Here is a 25,892-nt window from a genome sequence, read left to right as displayed (position 1 = left end):
TCTTGTTTTGTTTGTTTACAAAATATTTCAGTGCTATATTTCAAGGCAAGCATTATTATATTTGGCATATTAATTGGTTAGATAGTTGTGAGAGGACAGTGCTGTACCGAGAGCTGTGGAGAAGAGAGAAAGAACAGAGGGAGAGGAGAGAAAGAGAGCCAAAGAGGAAGATTTTTCTGCACACTATTGACTACTGTCTAGAATATCTCTCAGTTTTTTTTTTGGTTTTTATTTTTTTGTGGATATTGGTTACACATGTTGATCATCTGTACCAAGATAAAATAATGATACTGAAATTATTATCTAAATGGTAACAGAAACCACATCAAATGCAAGATAATTTGGTTCTATGGAAAGCAATTTCCATTTTATTTAATACATTTTATTTAACACATTTTCAACAAGCATGGTTGAAAAATCCATAAAAATGACTCATAATGTTGTTTTAGTGGAAACACATGCTTATTATAATCACTAATCTAATTTTTCCTGCAAATCTTGGGGCATTTTGCATATTTGCCTGGCTACTATACTTAATTACAAAACTATAGTTTTCCAACTTAATTACTTTGAAATATAATTTAAAAACATCAAAAGTCCAGCCTCAACATGAAAAACACATTTGTGTTTTGAAAATTTCAGTTTTGCATTTGAATCAAAGTAAATATGTTCATGACAGAACATATTCAATTATATTTACATATTTCAAGCTCATATAAATTTATATTGCTTGTTGGTATTTTGTGCAATGTTATCAATATTACCTAAAATGGGATGTCAATTAGTTATCCTAAATATAACAGTGAGATGACCACAGAAACCTCGAATACTCAGAGAATCCTTTTAAAGGAACATCATTATCTATAAAATGATCTAATTTTGTTTACCACAATGAAGCCTTAAGATAAAAGTATTTTAAAATATTGCACAAACTGTTGTTAGGGCAATATTTATGAATTATAGAATTTTATGTAGATATTTTCCCACTATCATCTATAATACCATCTTTTCCTCAGAATGTTGAACTAAGTTGTATCTGTGATAACTTATAAATTTGGGGCACTATGCTAATTTATAAAATGAAAGGCAATGTTTTAAATCTGTAAAATAGAAACTTTAATTGCACTGTAAAAGCTAGAATTTATCACATTTAATTGAGTCATCTTATAATTATTCTCTATGATTCATTATTTTTATTTTTGAAGGCATTTCAGGCAAGATGTCAGAGATATGTATGAAAGTACTACATAATTGAAGTATCTATTGTTCCCATTAAAGTATCACCTCAGAGTTTTGTACTTAGAAAATGTTTAAGCTTCTCTGGAGTTTAATAAACTGCATAAATCCAAGAAAAAGGACGATGGGAATTTCAGAAAGCTGTTAGTTTATGTTATTCCTTACAATTTCTTGCTCTTTCTCTTACCTCTTACATCAATTCAGTTCACTTATTTATTACAATAAGAGTGGACATCATGGACAGCATCAAAATTAAACTGAAAATGCAAAATAAATCACACTTTCTCTTTAGAGCTTAGATTTCTGAAATGTTATAGGTTGAAAATGGAAACTACTAATTTGGGATTGATTTTAATGTAAACAATGGATTGTAATATCTAACATTGCTTTACTTCAACACTTTAAGAATATAAAATTTGGCCCTCCCTGGTGGCGCAGCGGGTTAAAGCACAGCACTGAGAATCTAAAGCCACTTCCGCATGAGTTCAATTCCTGCCTGCCCCGGAGGAGACCACACGGCTTGGCAGACCTCTCCTGACCTGCCCGCTGCTCCCCTCAGCAGTGTACTTCCTTCATCTGCCTGTTCTGCTCCACACTCTGTCTCTGGTGAAGCCTCTCACCGCCCCTGAGCCTCTGGCCTGTACCCCAGTTCTGTATGCATAAATAAATAAATCTTTAAATATATATATAATTTAATGAAAATAGTGATAACAGAGAGGTGCTTTATAAAACACTACTTCATTAATTTAAACACCAATATTCACTCATATTGATAAACCATGTTATAAAATAGTACAATAAACGTTAGAGTAACAAAATTCTATAATACTAGTTTGTATAATCAGAGTCATGAAACAATAATGTCTCCATCAGCTTTTCTCTTTAGTTTCCTTAGTTTTTGGTGTATGTCAATCTCTCCTCAGCTCCATTGAAACAATGGTTATTTTGATTCAGAGCAAGCAAACCAATGAAAAGCCACTATTAACAGAAAAGATAAACCTCATTTTTAATCTTGAAAGAGCAAAGCTATGAAGAAATAAGACAAACAGCAGCACTATTTTCACATGTTTTGGGACAATGAGAAATTCAACAGTAAATATCAAGTGTAGTCTAATCTCAGAAAAAAATCAGATATAGAATATTGTGTATTTACTCTATAAATGATAAAAAAATACAAACCGTTGAAAGTTGTTCTTCAACTACAGGAATCACCTGCTACTGTAAATTATCCTAATAATTCAGTTACTAAAATAGATGCACAAAATAGAATCAACAATGATAATCTAGTGTGTTTAATGGGTGGTATCTAAAATTAGAAGATTTAATTATCATTCTTTTTGTGAATACTTATTTGAGAAAAGTATTGCTTAGTCATGGATTCTAACTCGCAAGAAATTTGAATAAGCAGATTTACTCTTTCCTATTTTATCAAAATCTATATATAAACTCTGTCTATAAAATAACATTTTTCAAAAAGATAATTTCAACATTACATATAATTTTTAGTTTGAAAATTAAGATATATTTGTAAAGCATATCTAAAAATCAACCAAAATTTTGTCTATAAATGATCTATGGTTAAGACACTCATAATCTTTTAAAGAGTGTTGTTGAAAATAAAGAGTGTTTAATCTTAATATTTAGCCACCAGTGGTTGAATTGCAATACTGTAATAGGATAGTCCCCAGGAAAGGGGAACATTCCCTGTTCCCTGCTCCATCCAAGGAAGGGTGGAGCAGAGGGAATAAGAGAAGCTAGAGAGGAGCTGGAGAAGGAAGGAAGAGAGAGGAGCCAGCCAGGATTCTGGAGGAGGCCCATGGAACAACAACAACAACAAAAAGTGAACAAACTACACTTGCTTCTAGTTCTTGAACAATTGAAATAAATGAGTTTGACAGAGGCAGCTTTAATCTTGAATTTATTCCTTCTGCCCCTTTCCTATGTGTTCCCACCAGGAGGACCCTTTTGTGGCTGGTTTTTGGGCTTCAGTGGCTCTGCTTTGGCCCAACCCTGTTTGTCTGACATTTATGACATGGAATGAATAACTTCGGATGCTTGCTTTGAAAACTATACTCTTTATTGCACACTAATTGTACTGAGGTTCCTTTCCATTAAAGGTCTTATGCACTTGAGTATATTTCTTTCTTGATGTGGCAGATGACAGAACCTATTTAGAGTGGTCGATTTGGGGGTTCTGGGTTGACGCCTCCTTGCCAAGAACAATGAGATTAAGGCTACATAATAGTTACTTATTATCAGATACATAAAAGAATAAATATTTGTCAATACTTTGTTGTTTCCTATAAAAAAGAGCTATAATGCCATATTTTATTTTTTAAATAAAATATTTTTCTATTTATTTATGCATACAGAACTGGGGTACAGGCTAGAGGTGCAGGGCAGTGAAAGGATTCACCAGAGACAAAATGGAGGACAGAACAGGCAGATCGACAAGTACACTGCTGAGGGGAGCAGAGGTCTGCTGCACCATGTGGGTCAGCTCGGGCCAGGGAATCAAACTGACATTGAAGTGACTGCAGCTAGCTTCGCAATGCTGAACTTTAACCGGTTGCACCACCAGGGAGGGCTTAACACCGTATTTTCTTTCACCAAAAATAACCAGATATCCAAATTGTCACTTTTATTTTAACAGGAAGTTTATTCCTTTTTTTTTTTCTTTCTATTTTCCATTCCTTTCATTAGATAGTAAATGAGTTACTGGCGCATATAGGAATAATTTGCAATTAAGTTTTAAACAAACTGGTGTATAAAATAAATCAAAACAATAAGTACATGACTGTTTGGAAGATGCCTGACTTTAATGTGAAAATGAAGATCATGCTGCCGCTCAATATCCTCAAAATTCAATATGCAGCTACTGGATGTCGAGACAGTCTTTTAAAAAGAATTTGTAAGTTCTTTCATGGGTATAACACAATAGTTTTTGCTTTGTTTTTTTTTTTTTTCCCAGACATTATTTCCAGTACAATTAGAGAAATACATTCACAAAATACTAAACCTCCTAATCTAAGTGAAGATGATTAAAAAACAATCCGAAGATGCAATTGACAATTAAGAAATTCCATTAGGGAGTCTTATTGATCTAAGAGGCACTGGCCATAAAATAAGGGAAAACTCACATTTTCCCCATTGTGGATATGTATCTGTAAGCAGATGTTCCTTTCTTTGTCTTAGACAAACAGTGAATCATTCTAAAGCTCTAACTCTGACCTTTTCCAGGTATGCACATTTTCAAATAACATCTGTTTGCATATGAATGCCCCTCAACACCCCTACTTCTTTCTCACTAAATTATAACAGCATAGTCTTAGGTTCAAAGATTATAACTAAAGATATAGATGAACAATGCCATTCTTTTATAATTCTATGTTGTGTATCATGCTTTCAGTTTCAGACAACAAATTAGCAGAGTTCACATAAAATAAACATTCTTATTAGCAGAAAGCATTACTATTCATACAGTTTTGTTTGTTGTCTTAATCTTTGTCTCATAATGGTGTGCTTTTTTGCTAATTTACATCTAAAAATTTATTGTAGTGAGTATTCATACAGGACAAAATGTCAGATAATATAAGCTAGAAAGAATAACTGGGCAAATTTATTTTTCTACACAGTACTGTATGTGTTTATTTATGTTAAATCATTAGTGCTTTTGAAAATATCTCTCAGTGAAATGCATATAAGTATTTCTGTTAAATATACTGTTAAATTTTGTCACACTGGAAATAATTTGACATAATTTTATAGTATGCATGACAGGTTTATATTTATAATTACATCTTTATACTCAATAATAAAATAGAAACCATTATCTTTTAGTGTCACTGTCAATTTCTATCAATGGATTTTAGATATACAAAAGTTTTATCCTTTAGTATTGGGATAATTATTATTGAAAAAATATCATGCTCATAACTCTGCACGATCATTAATATAGATTCATTTTATCATTCAAATGAAAGATTAAAAGATTGGCTATATGAAAGAAAAGAAAATAGTATTTTGGATTATGGTGGAGGATTTTTAGGTTATGTTACTCTTAATAGTGTGGTATAGTAACATATCTGAAGAGGTGTAAAACCTTAATCTCTTAATTCTAATAATGTTGTAAATCAGTGTTACCTCATCTTAAAAATAAACAAAACAAACAAACAAAAAAAAAACTTACTTTGAACGACATATCAAAAAGTACATCTTAATCCTGAAATAATAATACACAATTTTTAAAAATTGCAATACCTGGATATTTGAAATATAAATACCATTAAATTATTAGACAAATAACCAAATGATTATTTTGCTTACATTTTACCTCTGTCATTGTTTCAGGTTTGAGAGATTTAAATTTCCTAAATAGAGACATATTGTAACCTTGTTATTTATTGAGAATATAACAAACATACATACATATGATAGTTTAAAAATTTAGAAGTGATGAATTAATATGCTTCTGTTTGGAAGTCCATAATAAGCTAAGTCTCTGATTTTCCTTTGTGTGTTCCCATATTCAAGGTTATTGCTCAGTTCCACCATAATTGCATCAATTGTGCACTGTTCTTCTATCACCTTTTATCGATGCTATCCTCTCACTCAAAATATAACTTAAAAAGCTTGTCCCTTAACGTGGCATTATATATTACACTCTTTGTTTTCACAGCATAACTCACAAGTTAATGTACAAATAATGTCTAATAAAATGAAAAATGTTAGGAAAAAGTATCCAAAGGAAATTAGCTGTTGTAATATTGGAATGAACCAAAACACACAATCCAGTTGATAGTCGTATATGATAATCCTTACATATAAGAAGAATTTAGTTCTAGGTAGGACACAGGCAAGACCAAGAGAATCTTGGTAGCTGATGCTCAATCAAACACACAATGTCCATAAATGCCACCTAAGCCAATTTAAATTTGTTGTAAAAGCCAACTTGATTTCAGGTTCCTCAATCCAATGGAATTACAGAAGCTCAGTGTTCCATAAAGCACCCTGATTTCTCCTGAAGCTGAATGGTTCATAAGTCCCAGATTTAGCTCAACGAGTCTCAAACATAACTACCAGGAAACTGCATTGGATGAGTGAATCAAGTAAAGTTTAGAGGATTAGTTTGATTAAAATGAATTGTCTACCACAAAGGCCACTGCTTTTCTCAAAGGATGCTGACATAACTTCTGAAAAATATTAAAATTTGCAACCCATACCTTTTGCATTTCTCCTCATGTAGTTAGATTCACTACTACTTATAAAGGTAAATTAAATTTTGATTTTTGGTGATAATTTTATTATGATATATCTTACTTTGTATCATACATATGGGTTAGAGTTACATGCTTTTGTATCTACACATGTTATTTATATTTACCTGTTCTGTATTGAGAAGAGATGCTCTTCTTTTAGCTTAACATAATGACTGAAACAAAGGGAAAATAAAGAAATTGTCAGTTTCAATTAAGACGATAAACAGATGAATGCCACTGATATGAATATATTGGAAAGTCACTGAATATTCATAACTTATTAAAGTCTATATATAAACAAAATTTCTAGGAAAGTGTTTACATAAAATAGCTGAGACTGTGTGTAATGCTGAAACATATGGGGAAACAGCAGTTACAACTATGTAAAATGTTCATTCTATTAACTGACTTAATTTAATTAAAGGATAGAGTTAAAGATTACAAGAAAAAATTTTCAGCCACCTTCCAAAAGAACTTTGGAAAAACACCACTGATATATAAAAATGTGGGGAGAGATGCAACTCTGATAAACAAGAAAATCACTTCATACTTTAAGAATATTTTGAATCTTGTTGCGAGATATAATGAAGAAATATACAGCAATTCTTCCTCCAGAGAAAGGCACTCAATTTTGCAATAAGTTAAGTAACAATCCAAAAGGTGAGTTCTTGAACAAAGGGTAATTGCAGATCTGAAATTTTCACTTTGCACCTCATTTATGAAGCTTGTGAAACGATCAGAAGCACCAGAAAACAGAAGCCTGCAGGATTTATGTTATTAAAAGAGGGCTCAAAACGTGAAACAATGAATGAGTGATGGCTGTGGGGAAGGCCTGATGTACACTGAGGAGAGGGTTTAACATAAGACTGCTTATAGAATTTGGATGTATGTTGACTTCACAGTACACGAAGAAACTCCACATAGAACTTCATATGTTCATGACCCTTTATATTTTCTAGAAGTCCTTCAGGTTTACAGATCACTAAATTGTTAATATGAATTTACACCAACCAGCTATCTAACTTAAGTTTCTGGAAGTGTATTTAAATCCTATATTGGAAGACAATAAATATATATGCATAAAAATTCTGAGCAAACAACACTAGTGAATAAGCCAGTATTCACTCAAAAATGAGTGAAGAAATAGGCACCCAGAAAAAATGAGAGTTCATATACTTTCTTGGTTAATCAGATTTAATTTTGAAATATAGACCTGAATTGAGTTCTAACATTGTCACACTATCTAGGTCCTTGCTAAGACTCTAGTATACTTTCCTAATTTCCAAAAGTAAAAAGAAACAATTATGCTATTGTTTTGGAAATTGAATTAATAGTAGTAAAAATCACAAATCTAACACATAAAATAATCATTATGTACTTGAGTTTTTAAAGGGATCTACAAAAATGGAAATGGAGGCCTCTCTGCCGGCACAGGGGTTAGTTTCAGTACTCTCATGCAATCCACTGCAACTGCAGGTACCCTGCCAGGGAGCTAATCCACATCTGACACAGCAGACCTCTTCTGTCTCATCAGCTGCTCTCCTCAATAGTGTATTTCAATGGATCTGACTATTCTACTCCCTGCTGGCTCTGGTGAATCCTCTCAATCCCCACACATCTGACCTACATCCCATTTCTTCTATGTAAAGAATAAAAACAAGAAAATTAAAATGTGTGGTTTGTTTAGTACTGTGATGAACAATGAGATGATGTAGTAAAATATGTAATAAACATGAGCACTGATTAAGTTAGAAGATGCACAAAACCTAAATAAATACAGGATAGTAATATTTTAAAGCTACCTAACTGAATTGTGAAATGGGGAAGATTTTCAACTGAGGGTTATATCAGCAAGAGAACAATGACTTGCAACATGCAATCCATATCTCTATGTGGAAAGTGTGCTGGCTCAACTATGCATATTCTTCATAATTTATAGAAGTTGGAAAATTTATTTAAACAGAACAAAGAATGTAGTGAAATTATCCAGATATTCTAGTGTCCAGATGTCCAATTATAATCATAGGATAAAATCCTATCCAAAAGTGAGGAGCTCTTTATGATAATAACAAAGAATAAGGTAGGTTTGCTGATGAGGATGATGACCCTGATAATCATTGTTGAAGTTACTGAATTTTTTTAATGCTTATGGACCAAGTAATTTATATAATTTTAATAAACTTGCTGCTAAATATTTAATCTTGTATTTTTAAGAATTTATAGATCAAGAAAATAAAGTCTTGTCTGGACTTAATTTCATTACATAGATTAGAGGTCCTTATTTCCTTTGTTTAACTTTATGTTTCATCTTGGAAACAGTCCTTAGTTATATAGACAGAGCCGTGAAAATTAAAAATATTTATAGGCAAGGAGAGCAGCTTGAATTTTATAGATTCGCTTTAGTTAGATCCCAAAAGTTCAGTGTGATGTTTCCTATTTAACTTAGAAATGTAACACAGTAGGCAAGCTGTTGAATTTTGCATGAACTAAAACATATTTTTGCTCTCCTAAGTCATACCTATATATACAGTTAAGGTTCTCAGGTAATTACTTCCAGGTGCCTGCCTATAGGAATTCATTGCTTTGCAATGAAATCAAAGTAATAAACTCATCAGCAAAAATTAACCCATAGGCATGTTACAGAGATACTTATATTTAAATGACATCAGTATTATAATTTGTGGATTGTACATGTTTATGTTCATGATGAAGACAATCTCCTCCTAGGTAATTAGGAAGATCTGCATACAACTAGGTATGTTTGGTGTTATCCTAATCTCATTGGATACCACTCATACCCAGTTTTTAAATGGGTTATTTATATTTATGAATTCATCTTACAGAAATCTTCACAATTTGATTGTCCCATTGTTTCTGTAGAAAACATAAATGCAGCTTTGCTTTTGTTACCTTAACTACAGTTCTTTAGTACTGAATATTAACAATTTGGGTGGAGAGTTTTGAAACACTAAACTCTTTCTATTTTATTATTTCTTTATTTTTCCCCAAAATTAAATGTGCCTTCAAATCAGATATATGAAAGATAACTTTCCACTCACTTCAAAGGAGGAAGATGTGGTACTCAGTGTTGCTGCCTCTGAAAAAGAAAAAAATTCTAAGTCATTTCAATACAAAACTAAATTAAATGTAGATCTACAATGATTCCAACTATAACAAAGACATACTTTTTCTAACAGGTAAACTATGAAGTTAGAATACCCATATAATAATATTAAGATGGAATTAAGGTTGTATATATAGAAAGATGTTATAAAATAGAATTCTGAGGATGAAAGATACAGATTACTTCTATTTATGTAAAATATGTTAATTATCTATAACCTAACATAAGTGAATTTTTAAAATGTATTCAAACAGTAATAAAACAAAATTGTATATGTATGTGTGTTTATGTACAGCAATGATAAACGGTAATCTTTTATAATCCCTTTTCTCAGATATTTTGGAGCTCTGTTCCATTCTCATTCAAGTCATTACAAAGTTCTTATAAAATGGGATTACTGAACAAATGCTCAGGTAGGAAGGGACATTTATTGGAGATATTTTTTTCTTTTCTAACTCCCCTGTTCCACTTATCATGCTCTAAGGAGCATTAAAAAAGAATCAAGAATGATTGATGGGCATAGTCCTTGCAGAAAACATAAAAAGAATGACAATAGCATGCTAAAAACATAAAAGATCCTCAAATTCACTCTGGTAGAAAAACAATGACCTGCAAAATACCAGGAAGAATCACAAAGTAGATTTTCCTAAATTTCAAAGAAGAAACAGGTTAAATGAGGTTATATATAAGATTAGAACAGAGTTGGGAAGACTATTTTAATTCTAACAAAGTCTTACATAGTACCTCACATACCAGAGGTCACCTTATGTGCACAAGATAACCCTCTGCGTAGATTTCTTGGTCATCGTTTTAGCAGTACAGATTGAAGCTACTATATAGAGAACACTATTTGGGTATTCTGAATATAAGTTATTAATGATGTATGCAAAGACAATTAAAGTCAGTATAAATGTAAATGCTTATTGTCATGTTCACTGGAAAGTAGATCTGCTTCTGCTGATCTCCAATTCTGATTTTGGGTCTGCAGGCTGCCATGCATGATTTTACTTTGAGCATCACTTCTGAAAATAAGTTGGGCATTGTCGTTTCATGTATCTGTCACTCTCTGGAATTAGTAAAATATGAAGAACATTCTTAGATAGACAATTGATAGGATAAAAAAATAGGAACATATGCTGTCATTTAAAGGCTATAATAAGAACTAACACTATGTGACTCACCTAAACAACTGAACAAATCAATCAAGAATGTATTTCTGTGTCTCTTAAGAGGCACTTTGTACGAGAAAAAAAAAAAATACACACACCTTTCCAATTATCACAGACTTCAGCAAAATCTGGACACAACACATGAGAAATAATAGAACGTAAATAAAATATATTTAAACTCCAAGACTACTGATGTTGTATATGTTATGTTCAGAAAACAGAATTATTATTTACGATTGTATTTTTAAATAATGAATGAAATTACAAAGTCAAGCATATACTGAAAAATCTGACAATAGTGGTGTCATACTTGGCAAGAAAATGAAATAAAACTTCCAAAAATGCACTATGTAATTATTGGGGAAAGATGACATGTGAAAAAGCTGAAGAGTAAACAGATGATCTGGAAAATTAATTTTTGAAGTGGAATAAAGAGATGACATATGAAAAACAAACAAACAAAAAAAAAGAGTAAAAGGAGAATTAAAAATGTAATCACACATCTGACTAGAGATCCAGAGATAAAAATAAAGTGAGAAATATAGAAGAAAATAATGAAAAACTTGTCACAGATTTTCCAGAACAGATGTAAAACATGAATCTACAAATTCAGGATAATGTCATCTCATAGGCAGAAATGAGTAAACAATAATCATAAGTCTTTGTTTACTAAGTCTTCCAGAAATACGATCATCTGAGAGAAATGAAGTTATAATTGTAATAGTGTGGCAAAAATGCATTTCAAAATACAGTAAAAACAATATTTACAAAGAGAGTATATTAAGACTATTTTGATATATAATTGTTGACATACAAAATATTCTTTCAAAAGTAAATTTAATTTACTGTAGTTAGATATACATTCAGTTATATAAAATGAGTAAGATCTAGAAAATTATTTAATTTTGTCTACAGTTTAAAATCTCTAAAAAACTATTAAGAGAATATAGCTCATGTTAAATGTTTGATCACAATGAAATTAAAAAAAATACACACAATTTATAGTTAAAACCTGTTCTAAATGAACTGCTAAAAGTCATACATGAAGAAAAAGGTCTACAGTGGTAGAATACAGATAAACTGGTGATAGATGTACTACGGTGTTAACACCTGATGAACATTCATCAATATTACTTCAGTTGAAAAAAATAAATGTTCATTCAAAAGGAACTCTTCCAAAAATGGGCTAAGTTGCAAGGAGATCAAGTTTAAATTTTTTGATTTTTTTTTGTTTGTTTCTTACTTCTTTAATTTTTGTTTTTAAATTGTGTTAAAAGTATCTAACTTTTCAAGTTAGATTAAATCTGTGTGTGTGTGTGTGTGTGTGTGAGAGAGAGAGAGAGAGAGAGAAAGAAGGAAAGATGGAGCTGAGTCAAGTTTGTCAGTTTAATATAAGCAAAGATCTCAATTCAGAAGACACTTGAGGAACAGCTGTTTTTCTGATAAGAATTTCTCTTTCATAGCATGTGATATATAAGATGCTTCTTTTTTTTAATTTTTTTGCAGAGAAGAACAGGGGTATAAGCCAGATATTTGGGAAGTGAGAGGAACCACCAGAGACTGAATTGGGAGCAGAACAGGCAATTTATTGAAATGCCTTGCTAAGGGGTGTGTTTGTGTGTGTGGGAGGAGCTAATTGGAGAGGTCTGTTGTGCCTTATGTAGATTAACTCTCTGGCCTAGAGAGAACTCAGGATATAGGGTGATAGTGCTGAGACTTACCCCTACACTGCCAGGGAGGCTGTCACTGCTTCTAAATTGGGAGAAGAGGAATTATTTCAGAGGAAAGGGATGGAAAAACAGGAAACATTTTGTCCTGTGAATCAGAATGATGTGGAATAACAATTGACACTGGAATAGGAGAAATGAAAAACAGAAATCCAAAGAAGTGATCCCAAACACTGTCTGAGGATGTCTTGTCTTGCTGATAATTACTGCATTGTGGCTGAAAAGTTTCAATAAACCCGAGCTAAAGCTAAAGAGTTTAAAGCATGATGATGGTCCCCAAGAGGATGAGGTTTAACAAAGTTAAATGCCTGCTGAAACAAAAGGAACATCACTAATAAGAAGAAAAATAACAAAATTTACAGTCTCTGCAACATAAAATTGAAAATATGAAAGATACAACACAAAATAATTTGAAGAAGAAAGTAAATAGAGTCGTTTCTAAAGAGACAATTCCGTAATATGAACAGTCCCTTGGTGACTCAGATAAGGAGTGTGTTTAGAATGTGCCTTTGGGGATTGAAAAGATAGAGTACCTCAGCAGAGAGCTACAACTATAAAAATAACCACATGGGGACTTCGACCTTACTGGTGGCACAACAGGTTAGGATGCAGCACTGCAAGCTGACTGCAGCTGCTTCAGTGCAAGTCCCATCTCTGCCTCCACCCCTCACCCCTAGTGTCTACATGGTCAGCAGACTTCTCCAGTCTCACCTGCCACTCCCCTCAGCAGTGTAATCCCTTGATCTGCCTGTTCTGCTCCCTGTTCTGTCTCTGGTGAATACTCTCACCCCCTTGCATTCTGGCCTTTACCCCAGCTCTGTATGGTTACATACATAAATCTTTGAGCAAAAAATAATAATAATAACCATATGGAAATTTTTGAAATAAACACATTAAAAACTGAAGAAATATATTACATTATTTTAATAAAAATGTGATAATGGGACATAGTAAACTAATTTGAATATGGTTTATAGTTACTATCTAATCTGATAAATGGGGGAAACAAATAGGTATCAAATATATATGTGTGTGTGTGTGTGTGTGTGTGTGTATATATATGTATATATATATATATAAATCTTAGAATTATTAGATTTTATAAAAGAATCTGACAAAAGTTATAATTTTAGAAGGGAAGCAAAAGGATGGGAAAGACGATAATTTCTTAAAGATAGCGAAATCAAAAAATTGATATATGGGGTAAGTTACATATTTAGTTATTTAATTAGAAACTAAGAAAGCTAAATAAATTTTAAAGCTGTACAAATTCAAACTTTAACTCAATCTCTTAAAAGTCAAAGGTAAAAGCATCAGACTTTAAAGCAGGAAAGGAAAACATGTTTTTTTGACTATCCTAAGTGAATATTTTCTGTTACACATTGATTATCAAAGTTGGAGTAAAAACACTACCTAATTTCAAAGCTTATTATAAAGCCAAGGTAATCAAAATACCATGATATAGGTGTCAAGTTAGACAAATAGACCTGTGGAATGGAGCAAAGTCAGGTAATAGAAAAATACATAATGGAAAACTGATTTCAAACAAGGTGCAAATGCAATTCAGTGGAGATTGGGTTATCTTTTTTTTTTTTTTTAAATAATGGTTTGGGTAGAATTGGATATCCATATGCAAAATAAAAGCATCTTTAATTCATATGCTGCATCATAAACAGATATTGACTCAAACATCATCACATATCCAAATGCAAATTTAAAACACAGACTCTTAGAAAAAATGGAAGAAAACCTTTGCAGTTCTAAGTAGACAAAGCTTTCTTAGGTATGATATATGAAATCATGACTTTTAAGATAGTAGACTGATAAAGTAGACTTCAAAAAATAAATAAGACTATCTGCTCATAGTAACAAGAAAAACAAGTTCAATGTCATTAATAAAATAGGAAAAAGTACATATTAAACCCTAAATTAGGTGCCACTTTGATCTAATGGAATATCTAAATTTTTTTAAAAAGTGACCAAAAATAATTCCAAAAACAAAAATTGTAGGAATTATAATCTCTATGTAATGCTGGTAAGATTGTAAAGTGGTATAATCACTTTGGAAATGAGTTTTCTTTAAAAGCTTAGCATATATATAAGGTATGATTTAGCTGTTACATAACTGATTATTTATCCAAAGGAAAGCATAAGCCTACACAAATACCACAAATATACATTAATTGCATTTTTCTTAATAGTAAAAATTATAAGTAAGTGAAATATCCAATTATAGGTAAATGATAAACTTTGGTATAGGTATATAATAGAATACTGTTCAATAATTAAAATGAATTAACAATTGATACATTTTACATGAATGAATCACAAAAAAAGTATGGTAAGTGAAAGAAGTCAGCTAAAATAAACAAACCAAAAATAAAAAGTATATTCTGAACAATAATACAACTTATACAACTCTTCAGGAAATTCAAAATAATACACAGGACAGAAATTTTTCAAAGTTTCCTTGCAGAAAGTAAAGGACGGAGAAAGAGGACAGAATTATAAAATACCAATGTGAAATATTTGGGGTTGCTAGATATAAATACATAAATTGTTGATTCTGAAAATTACCATACATGTATTTATTGTGTCAATTATACTCAATGAAACACTTCAAGATACAGCCAGTAGAAAATTAAAAATGAAATTCTATAAAAATTCAGATTGATTAAAAAAAACAAGTAGAAGAAAAACAAGGAAAAAATAATGGGCTTAAGCAGAAAATAATAGCAAAACTAACTCAAAGAAAATAACACTAGAACTCAATGGAAGCAGAGAGTTTATATACTAACTAAAACAGGCAGAGTTGATTCTATGCTGTTTATAATTGATGCAAATTCTGTTTAATTATGGTTTTATTTTTATATTGAAAGACAAAGGTAGATTTAAAACAAGCCATGAAAAGTAATTCTAACATCCATACATCCAGCAACACAGAAAACATCACCAAGTTTTATATAAGTTATTGAATGATCCTCAGTAGTATCCCAAAATTTAGAATTATATGAAGAATGCAAGTTCTATCTTGATAAAATGGAAATAGAAATCAATAAAAATATATCTAGAATAATCCAAACTAAGCAATTTGATGTTTAGTAATACATAGTGCAAATATAAAATAGCAAGCCAATAAAAACATTTTGAACACTTTGGTATTTAATATACACCATGTCAAAACTTGCACAGAACAGCTTAAGCACTGAATACAAAAATAATTTTATGGTTTTTATTGCTCTTATTTAAAAGAAGGACACAAAATCAATTATGATTTCCTTAAGGTCTAGAAGTTATTAAGCCTAATAAAAATAAGAAAGAATAAGTCACAATAAGAAATCAAGGTAATAAAGAATTAAAAACATTTGGAAAATGTCAATGAAGGAAGACAGATTATTATTTTAAAAGTACAATGAAATTTACAAATTCATGTAGTGTGGCATGTATCGAACTTTGTTCTCAGATCTCAGAACACAATATTATCTTTAACCATTGGCTAGAAATGTTGCACACTTGAAAGATTACTCTTGTGCCTGAGGTTTCAGACTGCTCACAGTCAATCATTGAGGACAGCAGAGTTGCTAAGGAAATTTCCTGATCATATTTATGGTAATAACTTTGAATATACTAGCAACAATTGTCTAATAATATAAAATAGCTAAAACAACGTACTTAAATTTATCTACTCCAAATGGCTCAAAAATAGTTTAATAAATAGAAAACCTTACTTTATAGCATTAAGGAAAAGCATGTTAATCTCAGTTATCACAAAAATTACAAATAATAAAACTTAGCATCTCTTCATGGTTTCAAAAGCAGCGACTCTAGCCATCAAAACACTTGATATTGTCACATGAATTGAAATACTGATTATTGGAACATAAAGTGTCTACAGTCATATGATTTGGATATCTGATAAATAAATATTTAAAAAGAAATATAAATTGTAGAAGACAATCAAATACTGTGTTTTTAGGACTTTAGGGGTAAGATCTTCTTAAATCAAAATATATCAGTAAAGAAAGATTAGCAACTATAGCCATATTTGAATAAAGAATTTATGTTTTGTTGCTATGGATTTGTTTCTTGTCATGAAGATTAAAATAAAATAAACATAGTTATTCTAACAACTACTACTATTCTTACATATTCTGAGAAAGATGAATGATGCCTGTATGCATTTGTGTTTACTACACTCTGTGCAACCCCCAGAGTACACTAGCTGATCATTTAAGACTTTGCACCTGTGTTTCAATTTTAACTAAGTGTTAAATTATTCAAAAATAGGTGTGTATTAGCTTTCCTATGTAAACCTATCTGAATAAGTGTGTATAGCATGCATTGAAATAACTAAATTCAATGTTGTACTGTGGAAATGAAGAATCTCTCTTTGATACAAGAAAATTCCAAGTCTGGAAATTCTCTCAGGTCCTAAAACTCGGCAAGGGATTGTGAACATCTGCATTAAGGAGTTTCTCTCAACCTTCTGATGTTCTATTCTTGACTAGGTAAATAAATTAACCAAATTAACCAATGGGCTTACCAACTTCATCAAATTTAAACCTAAATATTATGCAGTACGTAAAAAAAAAAAAAAAAAAAACTCTCCAGATTTAAAGACCCTTCAGTACCATTCTGATCTTGCAGTTGAGTGTAATAAGTACTCCTAACTTGCTGCTATTGGTTAAGAACTTCTGCTTGATCTTTATTATATTGGGATCCTATTATCTCTATTGAATAAAAGAAGCCCAGCTCTTTAATTAGATTTCTACTGCCAGCCCTCACCACTACTGATTTCTCTTTAGTGATGTTAATAGCCCTCTTTGATCATCTCTTTTATTGCACTGAAAAATGGATTGTTCCTCAGATCCTCCTACAGTGGTCTTATATTAGGTGATATGGGTTTAATAAAGTTCCCCAAAATGTATATGCCTGCCCCCACCATGGGACTAAAGTAGGGTAATTTTACAGGTAATTATTTAAGATCAGTTCATAATGGAAAGGATGGCTTTCTAATGAAATATAACTGATGTTCTTACAAAAAAAAAGAGAATGTGGAAAACAGGAAAGCACACAGGGGAAATGACGTGTAAAGTTGAAGGCAGAAACTGGGATAATGTATTAATAAGCAAAGGAATGCAATGTTTCAGAAACTAGAAGAGCAGCATGGAACCAATTTTCTGTCAGAGCCCCAGATCAAAAAAAAAAAAAAAAAAAAAAAACAACTTTTGTTAACACTTTGATCTTGGACCCTAACATCCAGAACTGTGATAAAATAAATCATTATGTGTGGTTTAAGGCATTCACGTGTTGGTTCTTGTTATGGAAATCCTAGAAAATTGCAACAATAGACTTTTGGTATATTTCTAATATGACAAGCTCACTTATCTATGCTATTTGATGCTTTTCTTAGCTTTTTGTAACAGAACTCTTGAAGGCTTTAGTTCATTGACTGGACCATCACAGCCATTACCATTATTTTCCAGGAGTCATCAGAGTAACTTGTTGACAATCTTGTCTATGTTCCCTATCAGAATGTAAAATCCTATTGCTCATAATTAATTAAGCCAAACTTTTTACATTTCACATTTTGCCCCCCTTTCATATCAAGTTCGTAATGTAGTACTACACTCTTTCACAAGTCCTACTGGCTCTTGGTTGCTGGATCTTTTAATTCCTTTGGTATTTTCTTTCCGCCTGTGGCAGGAATAGTCCTGCTTAGATAGTTTTTTTTTTTTTTTTAAGATTTATTTATTTATTCATACAGAACTGGGGCACAGGCCAGAGATGCGAAGGGTGAGAGGATTCACCAGAGACAGAGTGGGGAGCAGAACAGGCAGATCGACGAAGTACACTGCTGAGGGGAGCAGCAGACGGGTCAGGAGAGGTCTGCCACGCCATGTGGTCACCTCCGGGACAGGCGGGGATCGAACTCATGAGGAAGTGGCTTAAACTTCGTAGTGTAGTGCTTTAACCCGCTGCGCCACCAGGGAGGGCCTTAGATAGTTTTTTAATGTCTTATAATTATTAGTTTGGTGACCAGAAAAGTTGGGGTAAGTTCTCTACCTTGCCATATTTTTCTTCCTGCTGTTACTGCAACATATTCAGGAACTTTACATCTACTTGGAATGCTTTTCTCAAAGACAGATTTACTAAGTTTCCATCTTCCTTCCTTTATATCAATACTAAAAATACTACCTTTGTCAATTATTTTTTCAAATAACATACATTTCTATTTCCCTGCTTTAACTTCCTCCATAGCATCTGATAGTGCAATGTGTAATTATTTTTTTTAATTCTTAATTTTACTCTTTACATGATCAAAATTTATGTTTCAAGAAGAAAAAGAGTGTGTATCTATTTTATTTCTAACTTGTATTCTTGGGACCTGAAAGACTAGCTGACATATTTGTTAAGACAACATAAAACAAATTATTCAATAAGATATGTCACATTAAAATACTTTTTATGCCCAAGCTTTTGTAGTATAGTTAGAATTCATTACTCATATGCCAATATTTGTTTATTTAGCTCTGATTTTATCAATATGTGATTATTGAATTTAAAAACTACAATAAACCTATTGCTTTAAAATTTACCCAGAGAACATAATCCCTTTAGCCAATTACACTTGAACTACTCATATATATATATCCAACAAATATTTATCAATCATTTACTGTTTATGAGGTGCTAGACACTAGAGAAAAACTGATAAACAAAATACAAAGTCTTGCCTAAATAATAAGCATGCTTTGAAATAGCTGAAAACTTGTAATATTTTAGGAGCTTTTTTCCAGGTCATACAATCTATGCCATGATTTAATTTTTAAATGACAAGATGATTCAATAGAATTTTAAATTATATTTAGTTAATATTTTAACTTTAGTGCTTAAAAAATGTTCTTCCAATACTTTTGGGAGTAATGTCAATAAGATAAGATAATGAGCATTTATACCCTTATTCACCCACAGAATATCAACTTGGACAATCTCTCATTGATCCTATATGTACTTTCTGGATTCTGAGAGTTCAGTGAAAACATTCCAATACACTCTTGAATAAAAATGTGGATAACAGTTTCACTTCACCTGAAAGATAACACAGCTCACAGGCATAAAAGAGCCCTCAAATATGCATTCTCCCATGGGTGAAAGTGTCTAACATCCTCAGTCAAGCAAGATGACATCCCTTTTCTTATCCCATCCAGGGTAATGAGGAGATAAGCATGATTTAGAGGTTGGAAGAAACAGAATACAACAACAGAATACTCATATCTCAATTAAAATCTGTGGTTCCTACCACTTACTTCACAAAATATATCAAGCAATCTGCCTGTGATGTGGTGGAAGCACAATGCCTGAGAACCACCATTCCCCAACAGGTGCCCCTCTGCATGCCTCTCTTACTAACACCCCTGTGAACAGATCCCTGCACGAGCCTCCAAAAATGGTGACGTCAAATGTTGCAGAGTGAGCACCATGAAGATGTTCACAGAGCAGGAGCGGCTCTGCATCTCATTCTAGTGCCTCTGTCTCTTATGCTAGCCCATACTTGGTTTGTGCCACTCTGCAGAACTTTAACCATTTTTTTTTTTGACACACTTTTATGGTATTTCTCCCATAAGATCCCTGTGTTCATAACAGGAGAATAATTGGCTTTTTCGTGCTTCTTCTAGAGAGTCTTGCTAATTTCTAGCTTGTCCTTCAACTGATGGATTTAAAAGAAATTATGACTTAATTTATTTATATTTATTTTGTTATTATGGTGAGAACATCACCCTTTTTGGTTTTCTGTATCCTAATCAAAAGTAGAATGGACAATATGGTTGGATTAATATTAAGGATTCTTTTTATTTTTAAACTTCAATGTTTCTGATAAACCTGTGGTTGGCTTTCTTTGTACTGTTTTATTGAGAGATGGTTGCCACTTCTGTGCCTGTAGCATCGTATTTTATTTTTTTTTGACAAAACCACAGTGATTCTATCTTCAAATAATACTTTAGCAAAAGAACACATTTTTTGTTGTTGTTGGCCTCATGAGTTCTGATTAAGTGTAATGAAATATTAAATATTTAATTAAATATATGTTTACAAAGCTCTACATATCCTATCCATTCTCATTTCTCTTTACACCACTTATTTATTTTTATTTGAATTTAACATTTCATTGGTATTCCCTTTATGTCCAATGCTATTTTCTATTTAACCTTGCAACCTACACAAATAGTAAGCAAATGTGTTTTCAATAAAGAAACAAGAAAAGGAAAAATACCTGAAAAATAACATAGATTTTAAATTACTTATTTTCCCATATATTTCAGCCCCTCAAATTCCCTTTGATTTGTTTCTAGGCAATGTCTAACAGAAGATTTTTGTTTTGTAAATAACCATGATCATAATAATCTAGCTTTTTAATTGCCCTCAAGAGAAGAATTAGTTTATTAGTTTAATATGAACTACCTGTGAAAGCTACAAACAGAAGTGTTTTTCTTTTTAATGTAATCTTAACTCCCTTCCTTCCTCCCTCCATACCTCCACCCCGCTGTCATTTTTTCTAGCTGTGTTGTGGCTCTACTATACTGTAGCAAGCTGTGAATTTATTTTTATTTATCTTGCTTGAAATCAGCATGTGCATTTTACTAAGACACAAGTCTTTTTTCAGTTCTGGAGACTTGTTAGTAATTGTAAGTTTTAGTATTTCTTATCTGCTTGTGATGTATTTCATTCTGTTAGTACTACAATTGTTCCTATTCTATAGTTTATTCTATAGTTTATCGTCATGCTTTTTTAATTTTATTTGTGATGCACAAAGCTTACATAAATAACTTCTACTAATATCAGGGATAAGAAACTTAAGGACAGTTTTGTGCTTCTATTTGGATAAGTTGACTAGAGTGAAATAATAGCTAATATATTAAAATACGTAATAATGTATGTTGCTGTAGACTATTTAGTATGAGGGTAAAACACTTTTAACAAAGGAATGTAACTGATAGCCCCACCTGCCATGTTTAAATGCCATGCACACACAAAAGACAAAGGCAGCATCTATATAAAGATAGCAGAAAAGTTTGGCAAGAAACACAGAACCACAGATGGTTGTAGGTGGCAGTCTCTTAGCAGCAGAAACAGATTTTCCTGAGAAAACATTTCATCAAAACTTTCCTTTGAACCAGTCTGTTCTACCATATTGAGGACAATACTCAGGGCAGAAATCTTTGCTAACATATAGTCAGCGGAAGTTGGAGACTGTATAGTGGATATTGTCTAAAGGGGTAAATAAGATAAATGCATAGTTCAGTTATACCAAAGTATCCATGGGAACTGGTGACAAGAATTCCACAATAATAATAAGATCCTTGCATTCTCATGGTCCTTGTATTTGCATACCACCTATGCATATTCTATTTCAATATTTAATCATTTTAGATTACTTATAATAATACCAAATATAATTTAAGTATATTTTAGTACTGTTATACTACAATGTTTGGGGAATAATAACAAGAAAAGATTATGCACATGTTCAGCACAGATACAGCCCTTATAAACTTACCTACACTACACATATTTTCAAACATCGGAGGACTGAATAAATTTCACTTCCATCACATGGTCTTCAACAGGGTCCTGCTTGAAGAAAATATTACTCTAGATAAACTAATTTCAGAGACATAGCTTCTCTATCAATGTTGCAGTTCTTCCAGTTGTTCTCACCTATGTTAAGCCTCCAGAAGAATTCCCTGTATCCAAACATGTTCCAAAAACCTATAGTTTACAAATAAAGTGGTTCATACTAACACAATTTAATATTCAACTAGTTATTTTCCTTGTTTCCAGTCCTAAAGTTTTGGGAATTCACTGTGTTCTATTTGACTGAAATAAAAGGGGTCAATGTACTATAGTGGTTAAGAGCACCAGTACCTTCCTAGTAGACTTCTCCAGACCTTAACTTACTACTTATAAAATGAAAATATAGTTCTTTGCACCTTATTGAAAATCGGGAAATAAAAAAATAAGTATATTTAAAACACTCAAGATGCAATGTTCTTTTTAAGTAGTCAATGAATATGAGCTGATATTCCTGATTATAACCTATACTTTTAAAAATAATGGGCAGTATGAAAATATTTAAAAGTTGGTGTATTCAGAATGACAGTGTCTCCAATGCCAAATTATTGAGCTGCATATTTTTCAGTAGTTCGTAATATTATTATCTCCTCTTTAGTAAGATAAAAGCATTTCTCACTTAATAAAATTTAGTATTTCTTATATTGTGCACTTATTTTACAAAATTATTTATTTTCTTCAAATACATACTTAGAGTTGGATATATTTTGAATCTTGTGTTGAAAGGATGACGTGGCACAGCGGGTTAAAGCACACACTGAGAATCTAAAGCCGCTTCTGCATGAGTTCGATCCCCGCCTGTCCCGGAGGTGACCACATGGCGTGGCAGACCTCTCCTGACCCGCCCGCTGCTCCCCTCAGCAGTGTACTTCGTCGATCTGCCTGTTCTTCTCCCCACTCTGTCTCTGGTGAAGCCTCTCGCCGCCACTGAGCCTCTGGCCTGTACCCCAGTTCTGTATGCACAAATAAATAAATCTTTAAAAAAAAAATAAAAAAAAGGATGACCTATAGTTTAGAAAAGTGCATTACATAATATGTACTTTCTTTAATAGAATCCTTTATGAACTTAAATTGGAATATGATATCCATCTATTATAATTTAAATTCTACAGCAATCGAAAAAATATTGGGATTACACAGAAAAAATCATACATTTATTTTCACAAATTTAAGAATAGTTCAAAATGTTTGTATCATACTTAAGTTTATAACTTTAAAGTGGCATTAAAACAACCAAATATAACAGCAAACACACCACACAGAAAAGGCTTTTGCCAGTGTTTACAAACAGGAATGAATTCTAAAAAGGCAAACATAACTAGCACAGTAGGTTACTGTATGAGTAAAATAAAGATAGTTTTCCCAGGAGAAAATCATTCACAGCATTGGAAAGAAAAAATTGAACATAGAAAAGCTAAGGAAATGGCTGGACATTACCAGAGATGGCAAATCATGAACCAAAAGTCTGGGAAAGAACATTCCAGAAGACTTCATTAGTGCAACAATGCAGAGTCAGAAAACATTGAAAAAGAACACTAATATATTTGGTCACTATGGTTCCTTAGCCATCCATGCCCTAAAGGCAGAAAATAAAAAAGAATTTTAAACAGATCTTTACTCCAAATAATTTAAATAGATATTTAATAAGGTAATACTTTAGCTCAAGTTTTTAAGGAATGCTGAATCTGTTTTTTTTCTCCCAACTGTTAATGGAAAAGTGTTGCCATTTAGAAAATATCAGAATAAAGTAAACTTGGTTTTCACTTTTAGTAAATCTAGATTTTTGTTGCTATTATAATCATATTTAATTATTTCTCCATTATAATTTTAAATGTATTTTAGTTATTTTATTATACTATCAGTGTTTTCTTAAAATAGTTTACTTGTATTGATTTTCATATAGTCTAAATACAGCATGCTTTTTGGGGTTGACTACATTAACTAGGTGTTAAAATATTAATAATAAAACTAAACAATTACCTGTCATAAACAGTCTAAAAGGCTAAATGTAAAACAGTTATCATAGATAAACTTTCCAATTAACAACACCCTGAGAAGTAGCATTGCCATTAATTGGAGAGCATAGAGTTTAGACTTTTTTGAAATCTGCATACTATCTCTCACTTCTTTTGGATGTATAATAGATCCTCCCTTGGCATTGTGGCTGAAACTTAAATGCATGACATTTGGAAAGAGAGAGCAAAAATCTGTTTACCCAGGAGAGATGTTTAAATATCACATTTGCCCTTCATCTTTTTGATTCTAACACATGATCCTGATACATTATTTATTGATAAAACGAAGAGAAACTGCCTTTGAGTTATGATGCCAAAGTAACTAGAACATTATCAAACACCGTTGTTGAGACAACATACAATGTTTAACTCTTATACCAAAATCAAGAAAGGGGACAAGGGAGGAAGGGAGACAGGAAAGGAAGAATGATGATATGAACAGAAAAAGAAAACTGACTTTTATTAGCCCAAATAAGAATTTAAAAATAGAATGCAAATATATTAGTCTTAGCTAATCACTGATTCACAAGAAAGCATTCCACATCAATGGGAATAAAAATTCATTACTTTATATTAGAAAGTATTAAAAATGCAGGTTTTGTTATTTCTATTAAGAAGTCTTGTCGGCCCTCCCTGGTGGTACAGTGGTTAAAGCACTGCACTAAGAAGCTGAAACCACTTCCACATGAGTTCAATTCCCGCCTGCCCTGGAGGTGACCACATGGTGCGGCAGACCTCTCCTGACCCGCCCACTGCTCCCCTCAGCAGTGTACTTTGTTGATCTGCCTTTTCTGCTCCTCACTCTGTCTCTGGCGAAGCCTCTCACCATCCCTGAGCCTCTGGCCTGTACCCCAGTTCTGTATATACAAATAAATAAAAATCTTAAAAAAAAAAAGAAGAAGTCTTGTCAAATAACTAATGGAAAAGTATTAGTATTAATGACCAAATGACAGTTTTCCATAAGTTCATTCAGCCAACACAATCTTAGCCATTTTACACCACTACGTGTAGAGTGTTAGAGTAATGGATGACTGGTGGAAATACTAATGGGGAGTTTGTGGGGAGAGTACACTACAAAATATAAAAATTTCCAATTATGACAAGAGATAGAAACAAAGGACCTGAGTGGCAATACCCATAGATGGTCAGAAGAGAAATTGGAGTGAATGTGAAGTTAGAGTTGATAATCCCACTTGGAAGCTCCAATGTTATTTGAGAAATAAACAGCGCAAAAAAGCTCTAAGTTATTGTCATGTTTTTAATGATACCTGTGTTATTTAGCATAATACTATTGCAGTATTCCAAATTATTTTTATTTTAATGTGGGTTCATTTAATATTATATTTCCCCCAACAGTTTGTATATGTAAAGAATTTATCTCTGAGTATATTATAAATTGTTTTTGAGCATGGTTTGTAACATATAGCTGCGTTTAGTTACTGATTCATGAGGATACTGAAACAATTCTAGAATTGCACCCTGAGTTTTAGCATAAGAAAGCTGATGTTTTAAGATTACTGAATAACAAAGTCAAATATGAAAGCCCCTAAATTCCAGCTTTACTTACAGCTTTCAGGCAATCAGAAAGGTGTTGATTTCATTCAGGTCAGGAACTGCAGGATACCAGAATGATATGTACAACTTCCTGCCATATTTAGGCAGGTGATACAGAAAGGGATGTACCAAAATTACAAAACTTAATCTCCCAAACTTATCTATCTGTCTGGTCA

The sequence above is a fragment of the Condylura cristata genome, unplaced genomic scaffold, assembly GCF_000260355.1.
Source record: "Condylura cristata isolate star-nosed mole 26May11 unplaced genomic scaffold, ConCri1.0 scaffold00003, whole genome shotgun sequence".
Taxonomy (NCBI): Eukaryota; Metazoa; Chordata; class Mammalia; order Eulipotyphla; family Talpidae; genus Condylura; species Condylura cristata.
Note: the sequence above shows the minus strand (reverse complement) of the source record.